At 35.5% G+C, this 12,699-nt stretch overlaps 1 protein-coding gene across 3 annotated transcripts in view; it reads left to right on the plus strand.

The window, feature by feature from the left end:
- The window catches only part of bach2a (BTB and CNC homology 1, basic leucine zipper transcription factor 2a), a 35,602-nt gene that overhangs the window by 10,104 nt on the left and 12,799 nt on the right, over nucleotides 1-12,699 (plus strand). The window contains exon 2 of one of the 3 annotated variants that reach the window (XM_048190724.1): nucleotides 8,161-8,228. The exons of the other annotated variants lie outside the window; for them this stretch is intronic. The gene's annotated coding sequence lies outside the window, so the exon portion shown is untranslated. The remainder of the gene's footprint in view (nucleotides 1-8,160; nucleotides 8,229-12,699) is intronic. 3 annotated transcript variants of the gene reach the window in all.

Consider the following 12,699-nt stretch of genomic DNA (forward strand, 5'->3'; position numbering starts at 1 on the left):
ATCGCAATTCTGACTTCTTTTCTCACTGTTGCAGGGTTACATCTCACAATTTTGACTTTTTCTCACAATTTTGACTTTTTTTCTCTCAATCATAAATATTTCGCAATTCTGACTTTTTGTCTTGTAATTCTGACTTTTCTCACAATTGTTTATTTCGCAATTCTGACTTTTTTGTCTTGCAGTTGCGAGTTTATATCTCGCTATTCTGACTACTTTTCTCAGAATTGTGAGATATAAACATGCAATTGCGAGTTATAAAGTCCAATTCTGAGGAAAACAAGTTTATATCTCACAATTCTGACTTTATAACGCACAATTGTGTGTTTATATCTCGCAATTCTGAGAAAAAGTTAAAATTGCCAGAAGTAAACTGGCCAGAAGTCACAATTACCTTTTTTTATTTTGTGTTCAGTGGCGGAAACAAGCTTCCATATAAATTAGTAGAGAAACAGATTTTATCACTTTGTTTTGTTTTTATTTTTGAATGTTTCTCAAAAATTTGTTTTGACATGCCTTTGCAAATGTCTAGGGTGTCTTACATAGATAAAAAGTAGTAAACAATCTTCAAATGTGTGTTTATGTTCCTCGTCAAATTTGTAGAGCATGAGGAAATTTTAATGAGTGCTTAAACCTTTCAGCACTCTCATTTTTTACATTCCTTCTTTTTGATGTTTCATGATGGGTTTGTGAGATCACAGCAGAATTAAATCTTCAAAGCTTTTCAATGTTTCCTAGTTGATTGTTAATAATGTCTCCTGAGCTATTTGAACCCACAGTACTTGTGAGATACTTGTGTGAGATGTATGATATTTTACTGTAGTGAGCAAATCAGGTGCAACCTGCTGGCTGAACCATCAGTCACCCTCAGATGGTTACTGCCTCCCATGCTGGCCTCAATTACCATCTGTTTAGAAAGGATGTCCAGGACATGGTCATGCTGACATCCCATCTACACTACATGAGAGTGACATGACATGACAAAACTAGCATGCTCCAGTTACATTCAAGTCGTGTGAAGTCAAACTGCAAAAGCGCAGTCTAGGCAGCTGTGTTGATTATATCGTGAGTGTTCTAGTTTTGTTGTGTTGTCAAGCATTGCTCATAGTGTAGATAAGTTCTAATAGGAAACAAGAAAAAAAAAGGTCTGCTTTCTTAACCTCTTCACTTAAGTAGCTGAAAATTCTGCCACATTGTCAATAGTGCAGTGTATTTGATGTCTTTTTGTGTGTTTTGCAATTAAGTTTCCAGTAATGCTTTACAATAAGGTCCATTATGTTATTAATGTTAGTAGTTACCTACATTAGTAAACATGAACTAATAATGAAAAATACTTCTACTTCTCATTTTCTTGATTTACAGCGAGTAGGCAAGGCAAAGCAAGTTTATTTATATAGCACATTTCCTGCACAATGGTAATTCAAAGTGCTTTACATGAAAAGGAAACAAATATAAAAGAATAAAAATGGAATGAAAAGGAAACAAATACATAAGGATAAAAATGGAATGCATAGGAAAAAAAAGTAATAAATTAGAGAATACTCCTATCTAAAGGGTTAGAGAGTTTCACCCAGTATATTTTTGTTCTATGTTGTTGGGTTTTTTTTTTTTGTCTCTTCCCCATATTGGCTGTCTTTCTCTGTGGTTTTCTCTCGGCGACTAAATAATCTGTTGGACGTCTCCATTAGATCCAATTTTTCACCTAAAATCGGCCAGGAAGAGCTCTAGGACTGACCCTCCAGTCCGCGCTCTGTTAATTTGGTCCTCGACCACAAGGTTTACTCAGACCCACTACTCTCACCACGTGGTTTCAATTTTGTTTTTAACAAAGTAGTCTCTTAACCACAATGGCTTACCACAGAGCTTTTTTCCATTTTTCCCAAATTACTAGTATAATTTTCAAAATAATTTTTTATTTGTCTCTTACTCTCTGACTTCCAAATGATGGTTGTTGTTATTTCGGCGCCTAAATAATCTGTTGGACGTCTTCAACAGATCTGATTTTTAGCCGAAAATTAGCCAGGTAGAGCTCTAGGACTGCCCTCAGTCCACGCTCAGTAAATTTGGTCCCTGACCTCGGGTTCACTCAAACCCACTACTCTCTCCCACATTAGTCACCACAGAGTTTCAACCATCATGGATCACTCCCCACTCTGAAATTTGAAGAATTTAAAATGCATTAAAACAGACATGAATAAACAGAGGATGCATGATAGATTGATATAGAATGTATTAAAAACTGTTAAAAATAAAAATATATAATATATAATAATATAATAAATATAATAGAAACAAGAAAAAAAATTAAAAGAGTACATATAAAATAAAGTGCAATCAGTTTGGAACGTAGCACAGTGCTCATTCAGTAAATGCACAGCTAAACAGATGTGTTTTGAGTCTGGATTTGAATGTCTCTACTGTTGGAGCACATCAGGGGCCGTATTCACAAAACATTTTATCTTACCACTAAGAGTTCTCCTAAATGGCAGTAAAAAGTTCTTAGCTAAGAGTTTTCTCTTAAAACCTATTCAACAAAGCTGCTGAGACCAAACTTTTACTAAGGAATAGAGAGAAGTCTTTAGCTAAGAGAATGGGTGGGGTTGATCTCGTTGCTATGGAGTATGACCACAGTAATTGGCTGATGGGGAGGAGTCTCTGTCAGCGATGAAAATAAAAATTTTGCCATATTCAATTAAAGATTTTAAAATGTAGGCTAAGTGTCACTAATTAAACTAGTATATGTTCAGCTAATTGTCCACCTCTTACATGTTTGCATCTCGAAAGATTGCAGAATTCAAGTGACAAATTATGTTTTATAAACAAAGTTTTGAAGGAGCAAAATTCAAATGGTCTATCTAATCAGCTTGAGTGGAGGTATATATGCACAGACGAGAGCCGACTCGCATAGTTACCTCGACAGTTTTCTGCATCCCTCCGCCAACCCGTTCCTCTGAACTCTGAATTTGGGCAAAATTCCAAGCTCGGAGCCATCGATCCCCTTGGACAGCATGCCAAATAAGCTTATTATATATATTTTTTTACTCTATTTGATCATTTGTAAGTGTGAACTAGTGAAAACGACTGCCACAGGTAATCAGGCATTATTATTTATTTATGTATTTATTTATTAAAGATTTATTTTTGGCGTTTTATTATAGATTCAAATCTATAAATGAAAATATGTATTGCATTTATGAATAAAAGGCTCAGCAGCCAAGGCTCTATCACTATTGCCTCAATGGTGTACAGTGTCTTTGGGTGAATTGCTAAGGCAGATTGGCACCAACAATCATTTTAGGACTGTTTTTGATTTGATCTTAGTGATTTAGGAGTCCTCTTGACTACTCCTAGCGTTTCACAGATTTAGGAGCTAGTTTTAGCACCAAAATGCTTTGTGAAATACACTTAGAGCAAAAATTTAGGAGTCCTAAAATTAGGACTGACACGCCCATTACTTTTAAGAGTTTCTCCTATATTAGCAAGTTAGGAGCTACTTTTAGCCTTAAGATGTTTTGTGAATACAGCCCCTAGCTGCAGCTGACATAATTGTTAAAAGCAGACTTCCCTTGTTTAGAGCGAACCCTTGGTATTTCTAACTGATGTGATCCTATTGATCTGAGTGAGTACCATGTTTTACCATGACTAATATCTATCTAGCTTACTGCAGTGTGCAACAAGTGTCTCCTAGCAGCCGCCGAGCGAACGCACAGAGTAATGTTAAAGCATCATTTTCAACGTTCTCAAATGTAAAGAGCGCTGCTTTACCACACATACTCATGCCCGGAAGAAGCGGAAGCGGCTACTGTGGCATAATAAAGGTTCTGCTGCTCTTGAGACATGTGTCGTGCTCATCTCTCATTAGCAATCGCTCCAGCGATTCAGCTCCCACAACACTCGGCCCTGCTCTGCTTCATAATACAGTAATGTTAATAATCTCGTCCATGAACATGATTTCTGCCTGAGTCCCGTCCCGATTCTTTTCCCCCGGCTGTGAGATGAAGATGACATCTCCCAAGAATCCGCGCTCAATCTCGGCGTCATCTAGCTACGCTTTTGTTTTAAATAGGCGACCTCTAGTGGCGAAAAACTACATAGTGTGCCTTTAATAGTGTCTTTTAAACTGATTTAAACTTAAATTGCAAAAATGTAATTTTAGCTAACTTTGATTCATTACATAAAAGCTGTTTAAACTGTCTCATTGAATAAATTGATTCAACTTTGCCTTGTCGCTCAATTTTTTTATAGAAGTGTGACAATTTTTTAAACATTCAAAAGTTTGGGGTCAGTAAAATTTCCAAAAGGTTTAAAAATTTTTTTACTTGTATTCAGCAAAGTACACTAAAAAATTATTTAATGATTTATCACGACATTTTTTCTTTTGTCAAATCAACTTGGATAATTAATGTGGTTCAGATAACATAATATTTTGAGTTTCTGTTGATTAAACCAATCGCCTTCATTGTATTAACTCAAATTTTTAATTTCAATAACTCAAAATTTTAAGGCAACCAGGTAACTTACTTTAAGTGAAACCAACAAATTTTTTTTTTTTTTTTTTACAGTGAATTAATATTTTTTTAATCACTAAATTGATCAAAAGTTACACTAAAGACATAATGCTACAAAAGATTTATTTTTCAAATAAATGCTGTGCTTTTTAACTTTCTATTTTACCAAAGAATCCTGAAAAAAATTGATCAGGATTTCCACAAAAATATCAAGAAGCACAACCGTTTTGATGATAATAGGAAATACATTTTAAATAAAATGCATTTACATAGAAAACAGTTAAATTGTAATAATATATCACAATATAACTGTTTTTACTGTAAATAAATGCAGCATTAATGAGCATACTTCTTTTTATGAAAAAAAAACAAACTCTTTGAACAATAGTGTACAAACCCGATTCCAAAAAAGTTGGGACACTGTACAAATTGTGAATAAAAAAGGAATGCAATAATTTACAAATCTCATAAACTTATATTTTATTCACAATAGAATATAGATAACATATCAAATGTTGAAAGTGAGACATTTTGAAATGTTATGCCAAATATTGCCTCATTTTGGATTTCATGAGAGCTACACATTCCAAAAAAGTTGGGACAGGTAGCAATAAGAGGCCGGAAAAGTTAAATGTACATATAAGGAACAGCTGGAGGACCAATTTGCAACTTATTAGGTCAATTGGCAACATGATTGGGTATAAAAAGAGCCTCTCAGAGTGGCAGTGTCTCTCAGAAGTCAAGATGGGCAGAGGATCACCAATTCCCCCAATGCTGCGGCGAAAAATAGTGGAGCAATATCAGAAAGGAGTTTCTCAGAGTAAAATTGCAAAGAGTTTGAAGTTAGCATCATCTACAGTGCATAATATCATCCAAAGATTCAGAAAATCTGGAACAATCTCTGTGCGTAAGGGTCAAGGCCGGAAAACCATACTGGATGCCCGTGATCTTCGGGCTCTTAGACGGCACTGGAATGCTACTGTAATGGAAATCACAACGTGAGCTCAGGAATACTTCCAGAAAACATTGTCGGTGAACACAATCCACCGTGCCATTCGCCGTTGCCGGCTAAAACTCTATCGGTCAAAAAAGAAGCCATATCTAAACATGATCCAGAAGCGCAGGCGTTTTCTCTGGGCCAAGGCTCATTTAAAATGGACTGTGGCAAAGTGGAAAACTGTTCTATGGTCAGACGAATCAAAATTTGAAGTTCTTTTTGGAAAACTAGGACACCATGTCATCCGGACTAAAGAGGACAAGGACAACCCACGTTGTTATTAGCCCTCAGTTCAGAAGCCTGCATCTCTGATGGTATGGGGTCGCATGAGTGCGTGTGGCATGGGCAGCTTACACATCTGGAAAGGCACCATCAATGCTGAAAGGTATATCCAAGTTCTAGAACAACATATGCTCCCATCCAGATGTCGTCTCTTTCAGGGAAGACCTTGCATTTTCCAACATGACAATACCAGACCACATACTGCATCAATTACAACATCATGGCTGTGTAGAAGAAGGATCCGGGTACTGAAATGGCCAGCCTGCAGTCCAGATCTTTCACCCATAGAAAACATTTGGCGCATCATAAAGAGGAAGATGCGACAAAGAAGACCTCAGACACTTGAGCAACTAGAAGCCTGTATTAGACAAGAATGGGACAACATTCCTATTCCTAAACTTGAGCAACTTGTCTCCTCAGTCCCCAGATGTTTGCAGACTGTTATAAAAAGAAGAGGGGATGCCACACAGTGGTAAACATGGCATTGTCCCAACTTTTATGAGATGTGTTGATGCCATGAAATTTAAAATCAACTTATTTTTCCCTTAAAATGATAAATTTTCTCAGTTTAAACATTTGATATGTCATCTATGTTGTATTCTGAATAAAATATTGAAATTTGAATCTTCCACATCATTGCATTCTGTTTTTATTCACAGTTTGTACAGTGTCCCAACTTTTTTGGAATCGGGTTTGTATTTACTTTAAGTAAATTAATTATTTTAACTGGAGTTTTTATTGTATTTGAGATCACCATAGGATTAAGATAACCGTTTTATGTCATTTAACAACAAATAAATGGATATTGAATATTGACTGAGCTCTTAAATAAATGTTATATTTCTTTCTTGCTTTCTATTTAGTTCTCTCTGTTTTAATTGTATAATTGTATCACATTTAAAGCCACTGTAAACTGTTAGCAGTTAATGTGCCTAACGCCCCTTATTTATGATAAATTTATTGTAATGTCTCTTGTGACTCATTAATTTAGTTTAAAATAATGTTTTAATGCCTAGCTCATGACCATCTGCTTATTGTATTATGTACTGCTTGCACTGAAGTATGTTTATCCACCTCACTGTGAGCTTCTGTATATTTATAGCCTGCTTGCTGTGTTTTTGTGTCACGGTTGTCTCTGCCCATATTAAAGACAGTTATGAGTCACTTCTCACTTCAGTCTGGGAAATCATGATTCATTCAAGCTCTGTTTCAGCAACCAGTGCTCAAAATACTCTAGCATGGAGTCACCCCCTATCTTTACACTGAAAAGCCTTCTTAGGAATGCCCTGATTGACTTGAGGAGTGATATTTCAGCTGTTAAGCTAACACCTGATTGTCTTTTAATGAACAACTATGTTTTGCATAACTGTAATTAATTTAAATAGGTCTATGTGAACTGGCACAAGTGCATTTACTCTAGATTGACTATAATAAGGACTTTTCGTTGGCATTTTGTCTCCAACTTGTATCGGAAACTGAAGCAGGGTAGATGTGAATGTTGTCATGAATGCATTGTGGGACATTTCCCATGGAGTATCAAAAAATAGCTTGCATTTTTTTCAATGAGATCCATTTTTTTCAAACACCATTTGTTCACGTCCTTTATACTGGCTTGTGAATATGAGAGTGACCCTCTGAAAGAGAGACAGCTAACCTTATTTTGAGCACAATAGTTCATTGTTGAAACTAATGATGTCATTGTTGAATTTCCTGCTGGAAAATCCCCCCAAGATGAGCTCTTATCTGAGGTGTGTTGTGTCATTTTGTTTGGTTCTGTGTGGTTTTCTCTCCTGACCTGTAGGCTTAAAAGCATCAGCCAACAGGCAGCACAGGATCTCTGCTCTTGCCACGTCCTGCAACAGAAACCATGAGCTCATGGAGTCTGCAGATAGTGGCTAGCCTATATATTTTACGAGGATATGCTCAAGTATTCATCAACTGTTCTCAGCACGAGAGCATCAGACAGGCGTAGAGTTCATGTGTAGGTCAATGACAGCTCTCTAAAGATGAGATACAGTGGTGTGGTGTAATGGTTAATTGAAAGGTGGTAGGTACTCTACAAACTTGTGTATAATTATATTTAATAGTACTATATTTATATTTTGTTTGATGTATTTAATAGGTAGATTTTGTTTTTTTATAGTGTTTGTGAAGAGTAAAAATCTCCATCCATATATCTAAGACTATTAGCTGAAATGCAAATAGTAATCCAGCCTGATTTTGAAAAATTATTTGGGCAGCAAAATCCTTACTCAATAATTGTCATGGAAATTTCTAAAGAACATCTAAATTGTTAAAGTTACTGACTGATAGTTTCTCTTTTTTTCACATGTTAAACTCTCTCACAATCTCGTTTTTTTTTTTTTTTTTTACAAGACAGCACTCTTGTTATTCTCAGAAAGCTCTTCAGTGGTTGGAACTGAAAGAAGAGCCGCTGTAATCAGGTCAGTATGAAATTAGGCCAGGCTTCTCTTGGTGGTCATAACGGCCATATTACCCCCTGAAGTAGGAGGCCTTGAATTATATGTACTTTTTAATTAATGTCTTGCTGATTGTGTGGAAAATGGGGTCACCGCATTTGTGCTGTGTAATCAATTATTTAATGTTTTTACATGTGGGATCTAATGGACTTCTTTTCTTGAACTTAATTTTTGTTTAGTTTAAATTGGAAACACTAAAGCACACTGAACAAACATTAAGTATTAAACCATTGCCTGCTCTATTTGTGCTATGGAATGATGTGCTATGGAAGTTATGCAGAGGGGTCTGCTGTTACTTTTCTGAGTAATCGGACTCACGGTTTCATCTGGAGGGTGATTAAAACATTTCCATGAACTTATATTGAAGCATAGGAATCTGAGCCATAGCTATGTGGATTAGAATATCTGAGAGACTTGTGGATGGGTTCTTTTGATGTGAACCAATAAGCAACCACCCAGAACACCCTACACTCTAAAAAATGCTGGGTTTAAAATGGACAGACCCAGCGATTGGGTTAAATGTTTGCCCAGCCTCACTCTAAAATTGCTGGGTTAAAAACAACCCAAGTTGGGTTGAAAATGGACTAGTGCTAGGTAGTTTTATTTAACCCTTATAGGGTCTTTGGGGTCTGCACAGACCCCAAACGACGTTTGCTCAAATAAAAATAAAAAAATTTTCTCTTTGTCCAAATGACATGAAACTTTGTACAGTTGTTAACACTTTCTAGATCTACAAAGAAAAAAAAAATGGAGTGATATCTTTTTTTTTATTTTAGTGTAAAAAAAAAAGGGGTCACACTCAGGGTCTTCGGGGTCTCCACAGACCCCAGGCAACAAAATGTAATTTTGTAACAAAATAATTGTTTTTTAAAAAACAAATGTAATTTTACTCTGTTTATTAATGTTTTTACTTCATATTTGTGCAGTTTTTGGAGGATTTGTCATATCTTTTAAATTTATATAAATAAATAAATAAATATTTTTTTTTTATACAAAAACAGCTTACTATGTAAAATTCACTTTATAAAAGACCCACATTTCTAACTTTTATTAATGGGGATAACATGGATAATTTGACATGGTTTAGTGTGAGATTTTTACCCATCTTTCGGAAAATCCAGTTTTAAAAGTAAAAAAAAATCACTTTTATCGCATTTCGTCAGTAAAGCCGGTTCCCTGATTACCGCTAAATGACAAGCTACGCAATATCGTGTTCATATGCGATATGAACGCGATATTGCGTAGCTTGTCATTGAACTACGGCTCTGTCTATTAAATGCCGCTCTATTTGAAAGCAGGTGATAGCGATTTCGCAGTAATTCCCGGCTTTACTGACGAAATGCGCGTGACAGTCGCATGCGATATATCGCCCAGCCCTAGTAGAAACAACATAGCAATGTGCTTAAAAACGTCCAGAACTCACTAACATTGTGGTGGCATGTTTTACACCTCACATTTTCTTCAGAAAATATAAAATGTACACTCTAAAAAATGCTGGGTTAAAAACAACCCAAGTTGGGTTGAAAATGGACAAACCCAGCGATTGGGTTGTTTTAGCCCAATGGTTGGGTTAAATGTTTGACCAACATGCTGGGCAGTTTCATTTAACCCAACTATTGTTTAAAAATTACTAAATGGCTGGCTTAAAATGAACACAAAATAAATAGGTTAGAAATTAAAAATCAGACATAATTACTAGAGGCAACAACAATAATCAAAAGGTGAACATTTATTCATAAGCAATTCAATAAATGTTTATTTTTTTAATTATTACTCATTAAAATGATTAATAAATGTTCATTTCCAACATACTTTGGGTTCTTTTAAGCAAGCAATACAGTCATTTTTAAACAATAGTTTTAAAGGTCCCATTCTTCGTGATCCCATGTTTCAAACTTTAGTTAGTGTGTAATGTTGTTGTTAGAGTATAAATAAAATCTGTAAAATTTTAAAGCTCAAAGTTCAATGCCAAGCGAGATATTTTATTTAACAGAAGTCGCCTACATCGAACGACCAGTTTGGACTACATCCCTCTACTTCCTTCTTTAATGACGTCACTAAAACAGTTTTTTGACTAACCTCCGCCCACAGGAATACACAAAAAAGGGGGCATGGTCTTGTTGCGCTCCCACGGAGAAGAGCAAGATTTGCGTTTGTAGAGTGTGTTTGTCGCCATGTCGTCAAAACGCTGTTATTTTCATCCCGCAGTCCAATCACCTTTGTTTGGCCTTCCCAGGGACGCTGTACTTAGAGATCAATGGTTACAATTTATGTTTAACTCGGTTCCTGAAAATTATAATCCACATGTAAAACTATGTGCAGCACATTTTGCTGAGGACAGCTTCCTCAATCTCAATCAGTTTAATGCCGGATTCGCACAAAGATTATTCTTGAAAGATGGAGCAGAAGCTGCTGTCGAATTACAACACAGGAACCGCTGGCACAATCAGAACTCGTTACGTATTTCTGAAGGATGGACTTCATAGAACAAGGAAGTCATCAGCCCGTTTTTATGACAGTGGAAACAGCGGTATACAGATAAGTAAATTATGTGAAAAATACTGTGTTTTTTACACGCGAAACATGTACACAATCAAAGCTTCAAAAAAACACGAAAAACGGGACCTTTAAACTACCCAGCAGGTTGGGCAAACATTTAACCCAACTGCTGGGCTAAAAATAACCCATTCGCTGGGTTAAAACAACCCAATTGTTGGGTTTGTCCATTTGCTTCCATTTTTAACCAGTGTAGTTTTTGAAAATAATTGCTGTAAATGTCTAAAGTCTGTATGTAATAAATTAAGCTTAATTATTCAGAATTATAACTTTTAGATTTACATTTTATCTGATTACGGTTTGTTCCTGCAGTGTGTACATGCTCATTACAGTCTCTTTTCCATCAAAGAAATTATTACTCCTCATTATAAAGCCATATTGTTTTTGGCAGTGGATCTAGGCCGGGGAATTAGGGGCTTAATAAATTAGTGAGACTGCAAGGCTGGTCAACATGGTGGACATTTAAAAAAAAAAATGCTTTCTAATTATATTTCCATTCAGTCCTGGAGGAATAGAAACAGAATAGGCTCTGTAGTAGAGACCACAATGATCTGTTTCCACAGCGACCAGTTAAGCCTAGTTTTGCACTTGAATGAGTTTTCAGTGTATCACTTTTCTCAGAGTAATTTGTCTTTTGATAACATATTTCATTGTACTGTTCGTGCAGCACTCACAGTACACCATACTTTGAGCTCCATTGTGAAGACGCTCATCTGCATTATGGTCATGGTTGTCTGACATAGTCATGCATCAGTGTCGATGATGAAACATGCTGTAATTCCCTGTGTTTATTTGCATGGTATTTTCGCATTTCAGAGCGACATCTCTGAATGAATTGACATGGTGGTGATGTCTCATTAGTGTGGGCAAAGCAAGCGAATGACAGCTGCTATCAGACATTTCTCTGTCAGTGTGAGTGGCTCTGTATGTGATTTATTGGGAAATGTGTTAATGATTCACGAGCTGATGCTGAGAAATGTGTTGTGATATATTCTCTGTGTTAGAGTGAGCAATTGCGATTCAACAGCTCATCTTCACTAGACTGGTTCAAAATAATTGGAATAGCCCCCTTCCTAGTTCCTCCTTTCAACTTTTCAATACCTCTAGGAATGAACTAAATAAAGTGGGGTAACGGAGAGAAACCATATCTGGTGTTGTAGAATCACTAAATAAATCCGGATCAGGTCTTCTATCATCCTCAAGAAGTTTATTTTGCATTAATAACAGGCTGACTGTTAATATTCCCACTTATGACATGACTGTTTATCAAATAAACGTTGAAATAAGTTGAAATAAACAGTGTTGTTGAAATTCTAGTATTGTCTTACAGATTAGCTTTCACTTAGAAAAGAGAATAAATAGTACAATATTATTGTATTAATAATTTCACAATATAAATTTAGATATATATTAATCTGCAATCCAAGTTTATTCTTTGGATTAGTTTTCTCACATAACTAATGTAATATTATATGTAATAACTAATAACCATCATTAAAAGGTTTATGCTCACCATATAATCAACATTAAAGTCTTAGTTCACTTTAAAATGAAAATTACCCCAAGCTTTACTCCACCATCAAGCCATAGGAGTATATGACTTTCTTCTTTCTGATGAACACAATCTGAGATATATTTATTATAGGGCTGTCAATCGATTAAAAATTGTTAATCTAATTAATTACCTACTCTGTGATTAATTAATCTAAATTAATCGCATACATAATTTTTGCTGTGAAAGTATTAAATATTTCAATTCAGAATGAATCAATGAATAATCAACATTAGTGACATTAAAGTTCAAAAACTCTTTTATTATTATTTTCACTGTTCAAATAATGGCCATAACAATCAGCAATCTGACCTAATATGCTAAGGA

The sequence above is a fragment of the Megalobrama amblycephala genome, linkage group LG5 (genome assembly GCF_018812025.1).
Source record: "Megalobrama amblycephala isolate DHTTF-2021 linkage group LG5, ASM1881202v1, whole genome shotgun sequence".
Classification (NCBI taxonomy): domain Eukaryota; kingdom Metazoa; phylum Chordata; class Actinopteri; order Cypriniformes; family Xenocyprididae; genus Megalobrama; species Megalobrama amblycephala.